At 49.2% G+C, this 21,036-nt stretch overlaps 1 protein-coding gene across 1 annotated transcript in view; it reads left to right on the top strand.

Annotated features, from left to right (window-relative positions):
* Positions 1 to 560: 560 nt before the first annotated feature.
* LOC122940426 (oocyte zinc finger protein XlCOF6.1-like) overlaps positions 561 to 21,036 on the top strand; it is a 273,710-nt gene continuing 253,234 nt past the window's right edge. The window contains exon 1 of the mRNA XM_044297101.1: positions 561 to 656. The gene's annotated coding sequence lies outside the window, so the exon portion shown is untranslated. The remainder of the gene's footprint in view (positions 657 to 21,036) is intronic.

The raw sequence follows: 21,036 nt of genomic DNA, 5'->3' as shown, positions 1-21,036 counted from the left end.
GCCCTCCCTTCTGTTCGGCTTTGGCTTGAAGAAAAGGGGGCAACCCTACTTTAGAGGCATATTACACATAAACAGCTTGGTTGTATGCATACAGCTCAACTACACAGACATTACACAGATACAGCTCATCTGTACAAACATTACAGGCTTACAGCTCTGCTACATACAGACTGGGATTCCACACAGCACAGCAGAGAAACCTGGTCATGTGATCTCCATGACTCCTCCCACACCTGATCACATGGTCATGACATCATCACAGGTCCTGTACCTTCTCCTGCAGCATAACCTGACTCTGATCACATGGTCATGACATCATCACAGGTCCTGTAGGTTCTGCAGCAGCATAACCTGACTCTGCCCACACCTGATCACATGGTCATGACATCACTACAGGTCCTGTACCGTCTCCTGCAGCACAGCCTGACTCCTCCCACACCTGATCACATGGTCATGACATCATCACAGGTCCTGTACCTTCTCCTGCAGCACAGCCTGACTCCTCCCACACATGATCACATGGTCATGACATCTCACAGGTCCTGTACCTTCTCCTGCAGCACAGCCTGGAGCCCGACTCCTGCATGGTGGTAGAAATTACAGCCCAGGAGGCTCCATAGTGAAGGGTTGTCAGAGGAGGACACGCCTGCCCCCAGGTAAGTGGAACACTCGTCACATGACCCCAATATCCTGCACTCAGCTCTGCTATGTGGTGAGGCTGAACTGCTCCAGATGATGTTTCCGCGCTCAGGGGTAGCGAGATCTGATGGAACATTTTGCACTGAAAAATCTACCTACCCCTGAGTGAAAAAAAACGATTTGATACATATGCAAATTAACCTGAGATGAGTTCTGTCCCTGACTCATCTCACGTACAGGACTCATCTCTGGTTAATTTGCATATGTATCAAATCAGGTTTTTTACACAATAAAAGCACACAGAGCTATGGGGACTGGGTATTGCGGATGTGCTAGCGGCCATCTAGCAACCCATGTCCTCAGCTCTATACACAAAATCCCGGTGACAGGTTCCCTTTAATGAATCCAGTGGATCTGCGCTTGCGCAGATCCACCCCCCCCCCCCTCCTCCAGCTGATTGCCGCCCATGTGGTTGACATACCTCACAGCGGACACATTGTCCATGCGAAGAAAAATGCAAGCATTCACAGTGTTGTTCGTAAAACTCCGGATCGCAAAGGATCCAGCCAGTAACTTGAGGGCATTGATATGGAGGTTGGACTCATCCTGCGACCACAGGCCCCCAGTGGACACCCCGTCGCAGTGGGCTCCCCAACCGAGGAGGCTGGCGTCGGAGTCCACCGTGAATTCCGGACGAGAGCCAAAGATGGCTCTGCCGTTCCAAGCCGACAGGTTGTGGATCCACCTAGACAGCTCGTCTCGCGTCTCTGCATTCAAAGTGACCACGTCTGCATAGGAGGCATCCCCACGAAGATAGGCTATCTTCAGGCGCTGGAGGGCCCGATAATGGAGGGGTGCCGGGAAGACCGCCAGGATGGATGATGATAGGAGGCCAATTACGCGGGCCAGATGGCGTAGGGAAACTTGGCGGCGCCGCAAAGTGCGTCGCAATTCTTCGCGAATTGCATGCACTTTCTCCAAGGGGAGGCTGAGGGACTCGTATTCGGAATCCACCAGGAAACCCAGGAATTCCATGCGCCTGGATGGGGACAGGCAGGACTTCTCCCAGTTGAGAAGGAAACCCAGCTGAGAGAGGAGGTCCGTTGTCCACTGAAGATGGGACAGTAACGTATCCCTTCTCTGGGCCATGATAAGGATGACGTCCAGGTAAATGATGAGACGGACACCCCTGCCCCGAAGCCAAGACACTACTGGGCGCATGAGCTTGGTGAAACACCAAGGTGCGTAAGAGAGGCCAAAGGGCAGACAGGCAAAACGCCAGATTTCCTTGTTCCAGAGAAACCTGAGAAGGTCCCGGGACGGGACCGAAACTGTGACCGTGAGATACGCATCTTGGAGGTCTAATTTCACCATCCTATCCCCCGGAAGGAGCAGGTCCAGCAGGAGGTGGATGCCCTTCATTTTGAAGTGCCGGTAGCGCACTAGTGTATTCAAGGCACGGAGGTTGATGACTGGGCACATCTGACCTGACCTCCCTTTTTCTCTATGAGAAAGATGTTGCTTAACACCCCCAGAGAAGTGGAGGGCGCCCGCTATATGGCCCCTTTCTCGCACAGGGTGGAAAGTTCCTCCTGGACCAAAGCGCTGTCCGCCATGGACAGAACTATTGAGGGGGGGTGCGGAATGCGGGCTGGGGAAGCTATCAGTTCTATTTGGAAGCCCCTGACCGTGGCGAGGACCCAATTGTCCGAGGTGATGATCTGCCAGGGAAAAAATGCCGGAGTCTGCCCCCTACAGGTGGATTGAAAGAAACATGAGGAATCGGCAATCTTACCATACGGGCGTCTAGATCCGGGAGTGCCTCTGAAACCTCGGGAACGCCATGGTCTTCCATGGGAAGGGAAGAACGGGGTCTGCTGGCGTGAATCCTGGTAGGAGGATCCCTGGAAGCCAGGTGACTGGAAAAAGAGCCTCGGCCCCCGGTACGGGCCTGGTAGGATGAACGGCCGGACAGGGGGCCCCTGACACTGCCAGCCCTGGAAGAGACCTGCCCCTGAAAAACTCTCCTCATGGAGGATTGCGCCTTATCCAGGGCCGTGAAGGCACCTACATATCGACCGAGGTCTTTAATAAAAGAGTCCCTAAACAAGAGACCCTGGGCATCCTTGCACGGTTCTGTGAGGGCGAGATTCGCCAGTTTGGGCTCTATTTTAAACAGGATGGCCTTACGTCTCTCAATTGACAGAGAAGTATTGACACTACCGTCCATACAAATCGCCCGTTGCACCCAACCCCGGAGTTCCTCCGGATCTACTTGCTTATTGTCAGCTCTGGCGGACTCTGCTAGGTCAAACAGCTTTGCCAGCGGCCCGAAAATATCGAGCAGCTTGTCTCGGCAAACTTTTAACGCGGAATCCAGACCTTTACGTGGATTCCACACTAGTTTGGCAAGGAATTGCGTCATCTTGGGGTCCATCGTAGGGGTGTCGCACACTTTATTGGGAATGATCGGCCTAGGGCATTCAGCTTTAAGTTTGTTACGCGCCGCTTTGCTAAGCAGGCGGCGGAACCCAAGTTTCTAGATAGCTGGACACGTGGTCCGCAGGGAGCCATTCAGCAGACCTAGGGTGGTGTAAGGCATCCGGGTCAAACAACGGATCCCCATAAGGATCCATAAGTGCCCCCTCTGTATTATCGGAGTGTTCACCCGGCGCGCTAGCAGGGCGAACATTTTGTGGTGGAGGGTTGGAAGGACCTGGGTCTTCCATCTCTGTGGCGTCCCCTGAATCATGAGCGTACTCATCCTCAGCCTCCTCACTAGACCCGATTTCTGAGTTGGAATCGCTCTCAAATAGCGCTCTAGCGCATGTCCACTGCCGCGCCCTGGCGTGGTAAGGCTCTTTTGCATGCACGCGGCACACTATCCTGTGGGTGAGACACATCACCGGTCATAAGGGTTCTGGAGGCCTGAGTATCATGCTGGGATTCAGTAATAGCAGCTGTTGCGATATGACCTGGGCACGACCCCTGCGCAGCACCCTGAGCGTCAGAGGAGTGTGTCAGGAGCGCTTGAGACAAAGTATGGGAGATGGTGGCTAAGACCGAGCCCATAGCAGAAGCCACTGCCTTCTGAAAAACCGATGTGTCCCCAGGGACAGGAGTTAAGCCGGTGGGAGGTGGTGCACTAATCGCCCCAGCCACAGGGACATTAAGGGCTTGGGATGAAGCGCAGTCCCAGAGGGGGGGCAGTGGACGGATCAGACATGATACCGCCACTAAACAAAGCAAGTCGGGTCTGACCTGACACAAGATGGGAACGATCTGCAAAGGAAGGAAAGCCGAACGCAGGGAGCTGGGTCAGCAGGGCATGGCAGGCAGTGAGTGAATCCCAAAATGGATTCCGAAGTCACGCGGGACTTCCAGCCATCGGGGTGCGCACGCTGCTGCGATCTCGCAAGACTTCCAACGGGGCCGCCGGAGACATGGCGAGAAGGCAGAGGGAGCAACAGCGGGAAGAAAATGACGCAGAGCGACCCAATCTGGCGAAACAACGCGCAGAGGGTACAGTAAAATCGGCGGTAGTGTACCAACCAATAGCAATAATTATTTAGGAAAAAACAACTGGTTAACATATAACACAACTACACCCTAGTGACAGAGACTCATCTCCTCCTGTGAGCAGCAAAGAAAGAGGAGGACTGTTTGGTGGAGCTGGTTCTTATACTGGCTAGAACAGGGGGAGTGGCTAGTTGCCTTGGTTACTAGTGGAGTTTTTTCTCTTCCTGTGTATGTTGCTGCTATAGTTTTAGTAAAGAAAGAGAAAGCAATACGAAGCCTCCGGGTCTGTAATAAAATCCCTGTTCTGATATCCCAGAGGGGGGGGAAGAGGGGAGGCAGCTCCAAATGTGTCGTACAGTATAAAATAATTAAAATGATGCTAAAGTAATGCGCTTACCAGAGTGTGTTGTGAGGAGTCACAACACCTTTGACGAGCCTTGCTAGTAAATGGACCCGCCAGAGCTGACAATAAGCAAGTAGATCAGGAGGAACTCCGGGGTTGGGTGCAACGGGCGATTTGTATGGCCGGTAGTGTCAATACTTCTCTGTCAATTGAGAGACGTAAGGCCATCCTGTTTAAAATAGAGCCCAAACTGGCGAATCTCGCCCTCACAGAACCGTGCAAGGATGCCCAGGGTCTCTTGTTTAGGGACTCTTTTATTAAAGACCTCGGTCGATACGTAGGTGCCTTCACGGCTCTGGCTAAGGCGCAATCCTCCATGAGGAGAGTTTTTAAGGGGCGGGTCTCTTCCAGGGCCGGCAGTGTCAGGGGCCGCCTGTCCGGCCGTTCATTCTACCAGGCCCGTACCGGGGGCCGAGGCTCTTTTTCCAGTCACCTGGCTTCCAGGGATCCTCCTACCAGGATTCACGCCAGCAGACCCCGTTCTTCCCTTCCCGTGGAAGACCATGGCGTTCCCGAGGTTTCAGAGGCACTCCCGGATCTAGACGCCCGTATGGTAAGATTGCCGATTCCTCATGTTTCTTTCAATCCACCTGTAGGGGGCAGACTCCGGCATTTTTTCCCTGCCTGGCAGATCATCACCTCGGACAACTGGGTCCTCGCCACGGTCAGGGGCTTCCAAATAGAACTGATAGCTTCCCCAGCCCGCATTCCGCACCCCCACTCAATAGTTCTGTCCATGGCGGACAGCGCTTTGGTCCAGGAGGAACTTTCCACCCTGTGCGAGAAAGGGGCCATATAGCGGGCTCCCTCCACTTCTCTGGGGGTGTTAAGCAACATCTTTCTCGTAGAGAAAAAGGGAGGTCAGGTCAGATGTGCCCAGTCATCAACCTCCGTGCCTTGAATACACTAGTGCGCTACCGGCACTTCAAAATGAAGGGCATCCACCTCCTGCGGGACCTGCTCCTTCCGGGGGATAGGATGGTGAAATTAGACCTCCAAGATGCGTATCTCACGGTCACAGTTTCGGTCCCGTCCCGGAACCTTCTCAGGTTTCTCTGGAACAAGGAAATCTGGCGTTTTGCCTGTCTGCCCTTTGGCCTCTCTTACGCTCCTTGGTGTTTCACCAAGCTCATGCGCCCAGTAGTGTATTGGCTTCGGGGCAGGGGTGTCCGTCTCATCATTTACCTGGACGTCATCCTTATCATGGCCCAGAGAAGGGATACGTTACTGTCCCATCTTCAGTGGACAACGGACCTCCTCTCTCAGCTGGGTTTCCTTCTCAACTGGGAGAAGTCCTGCCTGTCCCCGTCCAGGTGCATGGAATTCCTGGGTTTCCTGGTGGATTCCGAATACGAGTCCCTCAGCCTCCCCTTGGAGAAAGTGCATGCAATTCGCAAAGAATTGCGACGCACTTTGCAGCGCCGCCAAGTTTCCCTACGCCACCTGGCCCGCGTAATTGGCCTCCTATCATCATCCATCCAGGCGGTCTTCCCGGCACCCCTCCATTATCGGGTCCCTCCAGCGCCTGAAGATAGCCCATCTTCTCGGGAGTGCCTCCTATGCAGACGTGGTCACTTTGAATGCAGAGACGCGAGACGAGCTGTCTAGGTGGATCCACAACCTGTCGGCTTGGAACGGCAGAGCCATATTTGGCTCTCGCCCGGAATTCACGGTGGACTCCGACGCCAGCCTCCTCGGTTGGGGAGCCCACTGCGACGGGGTGTCCACTGGGGGCCTGTGGTCGCAGGATGAGTCCAACCTCCATATCAATGCCCTCGAGTTACTGGCCGGATCCTTCGCGATCTGGAGTTTTACGAACAACACTGTGAATGCTTGCATTCTTCTTCGCATGGACAATGTGTCCGCTGTGAGGTATGTCAACCACATGGGCGCAGTGGCGTCGCCAGGGGGGGGCCAGAGGGGGCCACGGCCCCCCCAAAATCAAGCTGTGCCCCCCCAACTAAAATGTCCCCCATTCATTTTGGTGGTGGATGGTCTATGCTGCGCTGCTGTGCACTGTGTAGGCACTAGGCAGCCCTACCGGACATCTTCACATCTGATGATCTGACTTGGTGCCGTTGCCGTCTCATTCTCTAGTCTCCACCCACCGCTGCCGCGTCCCCGGCTCCGTGCCCGGTCCCGCCCCCGGCCCTGACAAGTTGAGTCAGACTCAGTCAAACTCTGTGGCAGTGCTGTGCATAAATCAGCGTGCCGCTAGTTGAGACTAGCTGATTCTGATTCATTCAACTACTGGCAGCAGCTGCAGGGCTTCTGTCACCCCACTAAAGTCTTTTTTTTTTTTTTTTTTGGCAACTTAAATTCCTTATAATGCAATTTATCAATATATAATGCTCTTACTCATTTTGGTTGGGCAGTTTCTTAAAAAAACAGACTTTTATAATATGTAAATGAGCTCTCTACCAGCAAGTAGGGCGGTTACTTGCTCATAGCAGCCGCATCTTCCTTTCATAAAGATGCCCCCTCCTCATGTTGATTGACAGGGCCAGCGAACGCGCTCATCCTCTGGCTGGCCCTGTCTGCGTTCAAAATCTGGCGCCTGCGCCGTACCGGTCTTCAGTCGGCGCAGGCGCACTGAGAGGAGGACACTCGCTCGGCCGCTCCTTCCTCAATGCGCCTGTGCCGATGACATCACATCTACACCCGGCGCAGGTGCACTGAGGAAGGAGCGGCCGAGCGAGCATCCTCCTCTCAGTGCGCCTGCACCGACTGAAGACCGGTACGCCGCAGGCGCCAGATTTTCAACGCAGACAGGGCCAGCCAGAGGACGAGCGCGTTCGCTGGCCCTGTCAATCAACATGAGGAGGGGGCATCTTTATGAAAGGAAGATGCGGCTGCTATGAGCAAGTAACCGCCCTACTTGCTGGTAGAGAGCTCATTTACATATTATGAAAGTCCGTTTTTTGAAGAAACTGCCCAACCAAAATGAGTAAGAGCATTATATATTGATATATCGCATTATAAGGAATTTAAGTTGGCAAAAAAAAAAATGACTTTAGTGGGGTGACAGAAGCCCTTTAAGCCAGCCAGGCCCAGACTAGAGAACAGACAGTGCGTGGCGTGGCGTGGTCCTACCCTACCGATACCGAACAGACTGGACTGAGCCTGACCTAGTGGTGACGGTGTGTAGCAGGTTAACTTAATAATAATAAGGTACAACTTACAAGTAGTGACTGAGTGGACTGACTAAGTCTCTTTCTATTCTAACTAGAGAGATCAGATCTGACTCTGACTGAGTCTGAGAGGAGAGCCGGCTGGCGGCTGCCCCAGAATCTTCCTGATTTAAAAGTTAAAGGGGTTCTGCACTTTAATTTAATTGATGATCTATACTCTGGATAGATCATCAGCTTCTGATCGGCGGGGGACAGACACCCGGGACCCCCGCCGATCAGCTGCTTGAGAATGCACTGACGTCACGACTAGTATCAACTAGCATGGGAGTGGCTAAGCTCCATTCAAGTGAACAGAGCTTAGCCGCGCTCAGTCTAGTTAATACTAGTCGTGACGTCAGTGGGCTGGCGGTAAACAGTGAGAAGGCCGCGGTGCTGCTCGAGCGCCGGTGCCTTTTCAAACAGCTGATCGGCGGGGGTCCCGGGTGTCTGACCCCCACCGATCAGAAGCTGATGATCTATCCAGAGGATAGATCATCAGTTAAATGAAAGTGCAGAACCCCTTTAAAGTTACTGTCAGTGCAGCCTGGATGATTACAGTGTTTACTTTACCGTTTAGAGAAATCATGTTCAAATGTGAGCGGTGGGAGGGGGATCGGGGGTCTGTGGATGTCATGAGTCATTACACTGTCATAGGGGGGGAGGGATCTATAGATGATACTCTTATAGTGTTAGAGGGAGGGGGATCGGGGGTCTTTGGATGTCATGACACTGTTACTGGGGGGGGGGAATCTGTAGATGACACTGTTATAGGGAGGGGGATCTGTAGACGACACGGTTATGGGGGGGGGGGGGATCTGTGCCACTGTTGGGCTCCATTCAGACGTCCGTAACAGCGGCAATGTGCGGGTCCGCATTTTTTTTCGGGAACGGAACTGCGGACCCGGAAGTGCGGGTCCGCGTTTCCGTATCCGGCAGCACGCCGTGCTGCCCTATAGAAATGAATGGGTCCGCAATTCCGTTACGCAAATTTCGGATGTGTGAATGGGGCCTTATAGGGAGAGGGATCCCGATATGACACTGATATGGGGTGGACCTGTGGATGACACATAGCATAAGATGCTATAAACGGTATGTGTCATCCACAGATCCCCCTCCATAAGGCCTCTTTCACACTTGCGTTGTCCGGATCCGGCGTGTACTCCACTTGCCGGAATTACACGCCGGATCCAGAAAAATGCAAGTGTACTGAAAACATTTGAAGACGGATCCGTATTCAAAATGCGTTCAGTGTTACTATGGCAGCCAGGACGCTATTAAAGTCCTGGTTGCCATAGTAGGAGGGGGGAGCGGCACATGGATGACGTGATCGCATGGCGCGTCATCCATGCGCATGGGGCGCTCTGACGTCATTCTGGAGCGCCCCGGGAGCCGCGCGGACTGTAAGTATGCTGCTCCCCGCTACACTTTACCATGGCTGCCAGGACTTTAGCGTCCCGGCAGCCATGGTAACCACTCTAAAAAAGCTAAACGTCGGATCCGGCAATGCGCCGAAACGACGTTTAGCTTAAGGCCGGATCCGGATCAATGCCTTTCAATGGGCATTCATTCCGGATCCGGCCTTGTGTCAAGTCTTCAGGATTTTTGGCCGGAGCAAAAAGCGCAGCATGCTGCGGTATTTTCTCCGGCCAAAAAACTTTCTGTTCCGGAACTGAAGACATCCTGATGCATCCTGAACGGATTTCTCTCCATTCTGAATGCATTAGGATAAAACTGATCAGGATTCTTCCGGCATAGAGCCCCGACGACGGAACTCTATGCCGGAAGACAAGAATGCAAGTGTGAAAGAGCCCTAAGTGTCATCCACAGATCCCCAGGCAGCTAGGACATGTTGAAATCTGAGTGATTGGGGTTTTTCTTCCCTATTGCGGTTTTAGGTATTGGGTAAAGTATCGCAGCATTTCTAAGCGTACTTGTGTAAATGTATCGTTGTTATAGCTGCCCCCCTACTTTTGTCCTGGCCCCCAGTGTGCCCCCCCAAAATTTGAAAGCTAGAGACGCCACTGCATGAGCGGCACTCGTTCCGCTTTACTGGCTCGGTTGGCGAAGGACTTTTGGAACTATTGTTTTTCCAAGAACCTTGTCGTCCGGGCAGACTATCTTCCAGGCCTCCACAACACCGAGGCAGATTGGAGCTCTCGCCACTGGGCAGGCAGCAGCGATTGGAAGCTCAAGGTAGAAGTCTTCTCATCTATCTGCTCTCTGTGGGGCCCGCTGTCTGTCGACCTTTTTGCCTCCCGGCTCAATACCCAACTTCCGCAGTTCTACAGCTGGCGGCCGGATCCGGCGGCGGAAGCAGTGGACGCATTTCTCCAAGATTGGTCCAACTCGCCTCTCTACGCCTTCCCTCCATTTGCCCCGATTCCCAGGGTGCTCCTTCAGGTCATGCGCCAATCGGCCGAGTTGGTTCTGGTAGCCCCATTCTGGAGGTCTCAAGCATGGTTTCCTCAGCTCCTGGAGTTGACGGTGGATATCCCCAGGATATTGCCGGCCCTTCCGGATCTGGTCTTGGGTCCCCTAGGTCAATCTCACCCCCTTCTGACGGAGGGCTCCCTGCCTCTCCTGGCCTGGAGGATCTCGGGGTCCCCTGGGAATTCCAGGGACTTCCGGTCTCGACTAGACGCTTACTGGCCAGCGCTTGGGCCCCCGGCACTCGACGCTCATATCGCTCCGCCTGGAAGGCTTGGGCTAGTTGGTGCGTGGGACAGGACCTGGATCCCGTATCAGCACCCGTTTCAGCAGTTCTTCGTTTCTTGACGTCTTTGTTCGAGGAGGGTCGAGCTTACTGGACAATTAATGTGTACAGGTCTGCCATTTCTTCAGCGCACCAGGGTTTCGATGGCCGCCCGGCTGGGCAGCACCCGCTTGTGTGTCGCCTTCTCAAGGGTGCGCGCCTATCTCGCCCCCCTCAGCCTAGGTATACTTCTTTTTTTTTTTTTTTTTATAATTGTATTTTTATTAAAGTATATATAAAAGTAGAAGAAACATACACAGTTTCTTAGGGAATCCGCCAGACATCAAGCGAACAGTAAATATACAGGCTTTAACGATTCCAATAAGCCATAGAAATGCAGAGCAAGTAATTCCAGTTTCATCAATTACAAGTCGTGCAATGACATAACTGAGCAATAACTGCCTACTTCTAAGCAGTCGTAATGTAAAAAACAGTATCAGTATCATGAACATAGGACAGGACAAGACACAAGAGGGTAGACAGAAGGTTGGGGGGGGGGGGGCGGTAGGAAGGAAACTATTCAGCTGTCTCTGTGAGCATGTCCCAAGACTGCCATATCTTATGAAAATTATCCATAGAATTATTGATAAGTGCAGATAAATATTCCATACGTCTAACCTCCATAACACTGGAGAACAGATCCGACTTAGTCGGTACATCACGTCTCTTCCAGTATTTAGCTATAAGGCGTCTAGTAGCCGACAATATGTGTAATACCAAGCAAAGCATGTGTTTCTTTAGCACTACTGGGGGCATGTTCAGTAAAAACATATACGGATCCAGTGAGAATTTTATATTAGTAATTTGCAATAGAAGTTGCTGGGCCTCTCTCCATAACGGAAAGATGACATGGCAATCCCAAAAAATGTGAAATAACGACCCTCGGCTTGAGTCACACCGCCAGCAAGCATCAGAAATAGTAGGATTCAAGTGTCTAAGCATCTGAGGTGTATGATACCAAAACATCAGAAGCTTATAAGCATTTTCCCTATAGGTCACACAGGTAGATGACATTGCTGCTCTCCGCCATATAAGCTGCCAGTCGCTCGGCGATATTTCTTTCTCTAGGTATCTCTCCCATTTAGACATATATGCATGTCGCATGACCTGTGGGGGTTCTGGGGTTGAAAGAAGAACGTATATGTCTGATATAAGACCCCTGGTGGAGGTGGAAAGTTTACAAAGCCGTTCAAACATTGTCGGAGTAGACACCTTCTTATCATTAAATAAGGTTCTAAACAGGTGTTGGATTTGTATATGCTGCCACCCAGAGGACTCCGGTAGGTTGTATTTATCCCTGAGCGAGTCAAACTGTATAATTTCAAGGGTTCTGTACTCCACTATATCAGCAAGTCTGAATAATTTGTTGGAGAACCACGGCTTAAAGGACATGTACTGCAATCCTAACGGGAATATCGGGTTAAATAAAAACGAGGTCATGTAGGACTTATCAGACACTAACGGAAATTTCTGCCTGCAATGTTTCCAAATATTATATGTTAAGGACATAGGACCCAGCAATTGGGCAGTATAAGTGGCCGGTAGTGGTGACCACAAGAGGGCGTTGGGGTGAACAGGAGCTAGCCATAGCTTTCCAATTTCCATCCACCTAGAAAATGCCAAGAGGGAAGACCACGCAGGTATACGACGCAGATGCGTCGCCCAGTAATATTTGGTTATATCAGGGAGCCCCAAACCACCTTGTGATTTAAGGGCGGTAAGAGTATTGCAAGAAATTCTGTGTCTCTTCCCGTTCCAAACAAACCTAAGGATGGAAGATTGCAAAGCTCTCAGGTCTTTTCTAGGTATTGGAACCGGAATAGTTTCCATTACATATAATAAATTAGGCAGTATGGTCATCTTGACCGCTGCAATACGTCCCATTAGAGAAATTGGCAGGGGCATCCACTTAGCCATAAGCGAGTTGAGTTCCCGGAAGAGAGGGACAAAATTATGAGCATAGAGGTTATGATATGTTTTCGTTAGCTGAACTCCCAAATATTTAAGGGTGACGTCATTCCTGCAGCCTTGGTTCCAGGACGCATTTAGGGATTAAATGCAGAAGCAAAGTAAGGTAAACCAAAGGAGAAAAAACTGGAACTGCTTAAAGCTTTTGTTTTGGGCGCTGCTCGGCTAGATATATCACGCAGATGGTGAAATAAAAAGTAGTATTTATTTGTCTACGCGTTTCGAGGGAATTGGACCCTCTTCTTCAGGACAATCAATGATACAGTACAAGACAGTTTGAATTTATTTATACACTTATTTTTGGCGCCTTACCTCGATTGTAGGGGGCGTGGCTATGGTTTAGTTAATATAAATAAACAGGGGTTAGAATAATCAATACTCTGTCAATCTTGGTGAAGTTACTGTAAAAAACAGGGTTAGACACACTTCACCCAGATGTCCGGTAACCACTGGGGAGGAAAATGTACACCGGTAATTAATAATGTATATGGACAATGAGCGCTGGAGAGCGTTCAGCTTTCGGGACGGGTAGCTATGCCCCACCCACCTTTATGACGTAAAACTAAAGGGGTGGCTAGGTTTTGCTTGATAGATGGAGCGCTGGGAAGCGCTGAGCTGTACGGAGTGGTGGGACACGCCCCCCCCCCCCCCCCCCTGATACGTAAGATAATGGGGCGGGCCCAAGGGGATGCCGTTGGGTCCTATCTGACAATTGGTGGAGTGCTGGGAGGCGCTGAGCTGTCCGGAGTGGTGGGAAACGCCTCACCTCCTGACATGTAAGCTAATGAAGGGGGCCTAAAGGATGCCGATGAGTCCTATATGACAATGAGGGAATGACAGGGAAGGTTAAAGGGAACTGGGGGAAAAGGGGGGGGGGGAAGTGAGGGAAATGATGCTGCGCTCCCAAACGCTTTTAAGTATCAATGCGTTTAGAGTGAGCGTATGTATGTGACATTAAACGAGAGCCTGTATGGCAGAAATAATAATGTGCATAAAGCACATGATTTTTTATAAAAAAGGAGCCAGAAGGATATCTTGGCAATCGGACGTTATGTAGAAAAAATAATAATATAAAATACACAAAATAAGAAGAAAATAACAGGGAAATAAAATGTAGATAAAGGGACTGGCATAAAAGGTACCGTATATAATATATAAAATATAAGGCATAGGTAGTGGCATATGCTATTGGATTAGAGTACTGTTTCACGGAGTTCATTGAGACCATGGGGTGTTAGCGTATCTAGTTGGTATATCCAGAAAACCTCCCGTTTCTGTAAGATGTCAAACCGATTAAATGGGTTTTCAGGTATATGTTCTATGGGGGTGATTTTTATTGGGTGTTTTTCTGTGGTTGTCGCACAGTGTCTTGACAAACTGTGTTTCTGATATAAACGTCGTATATTATGTCTATGTTGATTTAATCAACAGTGTAGCTCCTGTGTCGTGTGCCCCACATACTGCAGGCCGCAAATACACTCAATTAAGTATATAACATAGGAAGACTGGCACGTCATATATTGTTTTATGGGGAAGGATGTTTTGTTACGGTTTGACATGAATGTGGCTTGATTATGGGTAATTGTTTTACAACATAGGCATCGCTTGGACCGGCATTTGTAGCTGCCCGCATTCTGTGCCGCAATTTTACTGGATTTGTTTTGTGGTTCATTATGTTGTCTAGGTTTGCTAGGGGCCAAGATGCTTTTTATCGTAGGGGCTCGTCTATAAGTAATAATTGGTTTGGGGGCTAGGTGTTTTGAGAGGTATGGATCTTGGAGTAATATATGCCAGTGTTTGGCTAGAATATTCTTAATATGCCCATTTAACGTGCTGTACTGGGTGATAAAATTAAGACGGTCTTGTTTTTTGGAGGTTTTGGTTAGACATTCCTCCTGGGACACAATGGAGCTTTTTTTCAAACCGTTTTTTATCAGTTTAGCTGGATATTTTTTTGCCGAAAATCGTTTACGGATTTACGGATGGTGTCTGTTTGTTGTATGAAATCTTCTTTGTATGTGCAATTACGACTTATTCATTTAAACTGGCTGTATGGTATATTCTGTAGCCATTTTTTATGGTGAAAACTAGAATAGTGGATATAACTAGGGCTGCAACGATTAATCGATGTAATCGATTATATTCGATAACTGGATTCGTTGTCGACGAATCCAGTTATCGAATAATCGCCGATTCGTTGCTATGCGGGCGGGCGGTCGCTGCATCTTTATTTTACCTTTTTACAATGACGCTCCCGCTCCTGTAACAGCCAGGCAGAGCGGACGGCGGCGTAACGTCACTCACTCACGTGACACGCCTGCTCCGCCTCCTTCATTCATGAAGTGGGCGGAGCAGGCGCGTCACGTGATTGAGTGACGTTACGCCGCCGTCCGCTCTGCCTGGCTGTTACAGGAGCGGGAGCGTCATTGTAAAAAGGTAAAATAAAGATGCAAGCATCGGGGCCGGGGCTGTTAGGGGGAAGGGGGAGGGGGGATCTGTCTATGGCACTGCTATGGGGAGGGGGGAGGATCTGTCTATGGCACTGCTATGGGGAGGGGGGTCTGTGCACTGTTATGAGGAAAGGGATCTGTGCACTGTTATGCCCATAACAGTGCACATATCCCCCTCTCCATAACTACGCCGTCCACAGATCCCCCTCTCCATAACTACGCCGTCCACAGATCCCCCTCTCCATAACTACGCCGTCCACAGATCCCCCATAATAGTGTCGTCCACAGATCCCCCATAAGTGTCGTCCACAGATCCCCCATAAGTGTCGTCCACAGATCCCCCATAAGTGTCGTCCACAGATCCCCCATAAGTGTCGTCCACAGATCCCCCATAAGTGTCGTCCACAGATCCCCCATAAGTGTCGTCCACAGATCCCCCATAAGTGTCGTCCACAGATCCCCCATAAGTGTCGTCCACAGATCCCCCATAAGTGTCGTCCACAGATCCCCCATAAGTGTCGTCCACAGATCCCCCATAATAGTGTCGTCCACAGATCCCCCATAATAGTGTCGTCCACAGATCCCCCATAATAGTGTCGTCCACAGATCCCCCATAATAGTGTCGTCCACAGATCCCCCATAATAGTGTCGTCCACAGATCCCCCATAATAGTGTCGTCCACAGATCCCCCATAATAGTGTCGTCCACAGATCCCCCATAATAGTGTCGTCCACAGATCCCCCATAATAGTGTCGTCCACAGATCCCCCATAATAGTGTCGTCCACAGATCCCTCATAATAGTGTCGTCCACAGATCCCCCATAATAGTGTCGTCCACAGATCCCCCATAATAGTGTCGTCCACAGATCCCCCATAATAGTGTCGTCCACAGATCCCCCATAATAGTGTCGTCCACAGATCCCCCATAATAGTGTCGTCCACAGATCCCCCATAATAGTGTCGTCCACAGATCCCCCATAATAGTGTCGTCCACAGATCCCCCATAATAGTGTCGTCCACAGATCCCCCATAATAGTGTCGTCCACAGATCCCCCATAATAGTGTCGTCCACAATTTGTTTTAATATGGCCTTTGAACATAATTTTTCAAGTAAGATCATATAAACCTCTCTTTTTTGTAATTTTGTCGTTTTTTCCGATTAATCGATTAATCGTAGTAATTAATCGGCAACTAATCGATTATTCAAATAATCGTTAGCTGCAGCCCTAGATATAACTGTTGCTATCTACCGGTTTAAAGTATGTTTTGGTGGATATGGTGTTATTGTGACTCTGGATGATGATATCTAGGAATTCGATTTCCGTTCTATTGAAGTTGAGAGTGAAAGTAATGCCCCAATCTGTTTCGTTAAGGGATTGGCAGAAGGTTTTGGCAGAGAGTTCGACCCCATCCCATATAATGAATATATCATCGATATATCTCCTGAAAAAAATTATTTTGTTTTTATAGGTTGAGTGCTTGGTTATGTGTAGCTCTTCGAACTCCCCCATAAATAAATTGGCAAAAGACGGCGCTACTCGTGTCCCCATAGCGGTCCCCTTACACTGGTGGTAGATGTCTCCATTATATATGAAATAGTTGTTCTCTAGTATGAACTGTAAGCTTTGTAGCAAAAAAGAAACTTGGGATGATTTTAGGCTGGTATCCCTTTCTAGCACTGATTGGATGCACCCGAGGCCTAGCTCGTGTTTAATGTTTGTATATAGTGACGTGACATCCAAAGTAAGAAAAGCATATGTTTGTTCCCAGTTTATAGTTTTTAATTCACGGATGAGCTGACCGGAGTCATGTAGGTAAGTGGGCAGATTTTTGACATATGGCTGTAAATGAAGATCCATATATTGGGATAGATTGCTTGTCGCACATTTGGTATTGGAGACAATGGGCCTGCCTGGGGGGTTATCTTTATTCTTATGAATTTTTGGGAGGTGATAAAAATAGGGGTTGCACGGAATTTTGGGTAAAAGGAAGTTCTTTTCTTTTTTATTTATGTAACCCTTACTATGAGCCTCTTTCACTAGGTTGGTTAGACTAGTATTTACATTTGTAAAGGGATTATGGTATATTTTTGAGTAATATTCGGTATCGCTTAGAATCCTTTAGGCCTTATTTTCGTACTCGGTGTAATTCTGGATAACTATTGCCCCCCCCCCCCCCTTCTCAGCAGGGCGGATAACTATATCTCGGTTGTTTTTAAGCGTGTTCAATGCTATTTGTTCAGATTTTGTCAGATTGCCATTATAATTATAACTCACTGATTCATTGGTTATCATCTTCAGATCAGCCGAAATTAAGTCGAAAAAAGTGGGTATACAGTGCCCTTGACTATATGACGGGAAAAAATTGGATTTCGGATATCGATATGTCTGTACTCCTGATCTGTTGGATTGATTTTAATGCTTCTGTGGTATGGGGTTTTCTCTTGAGAAGTGTTTTTTTATTGTTAGATTCCTTCTGAACTTCTGAATATCGATGAAAAGCTCAAAGGGGTTGACTTTATTGTGTGGGCAAAAGGAAAGTCCTTTTTGCAGTAGGCCGGTCTCCTGCTTATTAAGTTGGTATGTGGATAGATTGAATATTTTAATGGTTGTATTTAAAAGCGGTATTGTCTTCTTCTTTTTAATTACTTTAATTTTCCTTTTTTGGACTCCTCCTCTCTTTCCTCTACCGTCTAATTTTCTTTTTGTTGGTGTTGGTCTGAAGTATTTGGTTATTTGTTGGTGGTTTTTTGGAATGGCACCTGTGCTCCTTGCTACCCCTAAAAAAGGAGAGTGGGAAAATCGGGGGTTTAGTTCACCTGCTTTTATCGGTAATGTGGCAGGATTTAAAAAAGTTACAAGGCCCCCTTTATTGGGATCTGTATTGTCAATTATTACATGACTTGTGGGGGTCTCAGTGGTAGGGTCAGGTGATAAATGCAGGGAAAAATTAAGATCGGCATCCCCTTGGCCCCGCCCCATTAGCTTACGTATCAGGGAGGGGGGGGCGTGTCCCACCACTCCGCACAGCTTAGCGCTTCCCAGCGCTCCATCTATCAAGCAAAACCTAGCCACCCCTTTAGTGTTACGTCACAAAGGTGGGCGGGGCATAGCTACCCGTCCCGAAAGCTGAACGCTCTCCAGCGCTCATTGTCCATATACATTATTAATTACCGGTGTACATTTTCCTCCCCAGTGGTTACCGGACGTCTGGGTGAAGTGTGTCTAACCCTGTTTTTTACAGTAACTTCACCAAGATTGACAGAGTATTGATTATTCTAACCCCTGTTTATTTATATTAACTCCGCCCATAGCCACGCCCCCTACAATCGAGGTAAGGCGCCAAAAATAGGTGTATAAATAAATTCAAACTGTCTTGTACTGTATCATTGATTGTCCTGAAGAAGAGGGTCCAATTCCCTCAAAACGCGTAGACAAATAAATACTACTTTTTATTTCACCATCTGCGTGATATATCTAGCCGAGCAGCGCCCAAAACAAAAGCTTTAAGCAGTTCCAGTTTTTTCTCCTTTGGTTTACCTTGTTCTGATATCCCGCTCCTGACCCGGCTTCTGTTCCTGATCTTTGACCTATAATCCCTGTTCTGATATCCCGCTCCTGACCCGGCTTGTGTTCCTGTTCTGTGACCTATAATCCCTGTTCTGAGATCCCGCTCCTGACCCGGCCTGCACCTATACTACCAGCCCTGATTAGATGACTGACTACCTTAGCCTGTATTCAGACATTGCTCCTGCCTGACCCTTTGAGACTTGTTTTATGGACTGTATTCTGCCTGGTCAGCCGTCACTTACTCCATGTTAGGTGATACAAACCGCAGTATGTTAGTTTAGGCAGTTCATTACAATTTCCATTGAATACCATTACCATTACAATACCTCTTACCAGTCCCACATCTCTTTGCTGCCCTCATTACTCACAATTTGCACTGACACATGGCATGTGAACATAAGAAGTTCTGCAGATTTTCACATACTAATAGACTTGTTTAGGGAACATCAATAATCTGCTGCTTTTCTGTAACGTGTGTTCGCAGCCGTAGACTATCCTCTTCTATAATGACACACAGTCCTCTGCCATCATCGCAGGAACTGCAGGTCATTATGCACTGGTTAGTTTCTTTATGCACAACCACAATATGATGGCATGCAGAAGTGTGCCGGCATACAGTTATGGTCAGGGGTCGCACTACATTTTTCCCCTCACCCATGACGGCACCCCATGCGACCAGGGACCTCCCAACCGGGACAGAAAACCTGAGAACATAAAAGGTTCACACCCCCACCAAGCACCAGTTTAGGTTTCCTGTCCTCGGATAGGAAGGTCCTGGGAAGTTCTTAAGATGGTTCTCACCTGCAGCTGGGGGGAGGCCCAGGTTCTGATCCGGTAGGAGGCCTCCCCCAGGTGGCTGAAGGCTCTCCGGGGCTGCTGCCTATAGTCTGCCTTTCCCCCACATTCCGGCGCCGATCCCGAGGGAGTCGCTGTGGCCGTGTTCAGGCGGCTTCCCTCATGCTGTACGGCGTCTTTGCCCGGCTTTCTGTTGGCGTCAGGGAGGCGTCTGCGCATGCGCGGGCTTCCGGCGGGGCTTAACCCGGAAGTAGGGAAAAAAGCGCCGGAATAGCCTAGGCGCGTCCTTTAAAATATAAATGTGGCTGCGGGGGGAATCCAGCCAGCTGATGTAGCACACAGTGCTGTGCTGAAGAGGCTCTTTTTCTGCAAAAATGTCTGAGCCAGCAGATGGACGCGCCGAACCCCTGGAACCCTTGAGGCCTGCTAGTCCGGTACCAGTCTTGAGGAGTGGGGACAAAGATCAGTGGTGAGGTGGATCTTTTTATTAATGGGGTGTTGTTTGTTTGGCTTGTTTTAGGTTGCAAAGACCCCCCAAAAAGCGGCTTTAAAAACAAAACATAAGGAGTGTGCGGGATGCAGAGTGGCCTTGGCATCCTCTTATTCTAAACCATTATGCACGCCGTGTATTGATAAGTTGGTGGCGGAGGAAACTCAGAGCCTCTCCAAAAACATGAGGTCCTTAATAGGATCCGAGCTCAGGGATTCTGATATAGACCTCTCTGACGTGGAGGAAAGAGAAGCGGGTCAGTTATTTTCTAATGACGCTACATCGTCAGAAGATGGGGAAGCAGGGAGTTCATTTTTTTTCACCTGAGGACACCCAAAACCTACTTTAAGCTGTCAGAGCGACAATGCAACTTGAAGATGCGAAAAAGGCTAAGTCAACAGCAGATCTAGCTTTTCAGGGATTAGGCCCCAGGAAGCATAGGGTCTTCACCATTCACGAAAACGTCCAAGCATTAATTAGAAAGGAATGGAAAAATCCTGACAGGAAGTTTTTTATCCCAAATTCAGTTAAAGGGAAATATCCCTTTGATGAGAAAGTATCAGCTATTTGGGACAAGGCCCCTACAGTAGACGCCCCGGTAGCAAAGATCGCCAAGAAGTCTACTCTACCGTTTGATGATTTGGGTAGCCTGTCTGACCCTTTAGACAAAAAAGCAGATTTTTATTTAAAAAAGGCGTGGGAATCGTCCTCTGCTTGCCTGAGACCTGCTGTCGCAGCATCATGGGTTTCAAGATCACTGCATATCTGGTTGGAACAGTTGGAACAGCATCTCAGGGGAAAAAAAACAAGAGAGGAAGTTTTGGCCTCCCTTCCTACTTTTTTTTTTAAAGTCGCCAACTTTCTAGCAGATGCCTCCACAGATATGATTAGGTTTTTGGCCAGATCATCCGCCATGTCTAATGCGGCTAGGAGAGCTAGCTGGCTGAAATCCTGGAAAGCAGATCAGGGCTCGAAGGCCAGACTGTGCTCCATCCCTTGTGAGGGTGACAGGCTTTTTGGGTCGTCTCTTGACGACATACTTGAAAAAGCCTCAGACAAAAATAAAGGTTTTCCGGTTCCTCAACGCCCCCCTTTTTTCGTAGATACCAGAATAAAAAACAAAGGGGTAGACCGTACTACAGAAGGGAAAATGATAGATTTCCTAAGAAATCCGGAGGTTTCCTTTTTAAGCCCCAGGACCCAAGACCTAAGGATAAGCAATGACGCCGAATCCCAGCCTGGAAAACGGTAACCAAAAACGGTTGGATCCTGGGAGGGATT

Source organism: Bufo gargarizans, chromosome 6, assembly GCF_014858855.1.
Source record: "Bufo gargarizans isolate SCDJY-AF-19 chromosome 6, ASM1485885v1, whole genome shotgun sequence".
Classification (NCBI taxonomy): Eukaryota; Metazoa; Chordata; class Amphibia; order Anura; family Bufonidae; genus Bufo; species Bufo gargarizans.
This window is presented reverse-complemented; position numbering and strand designations above follow the sequence as displayed.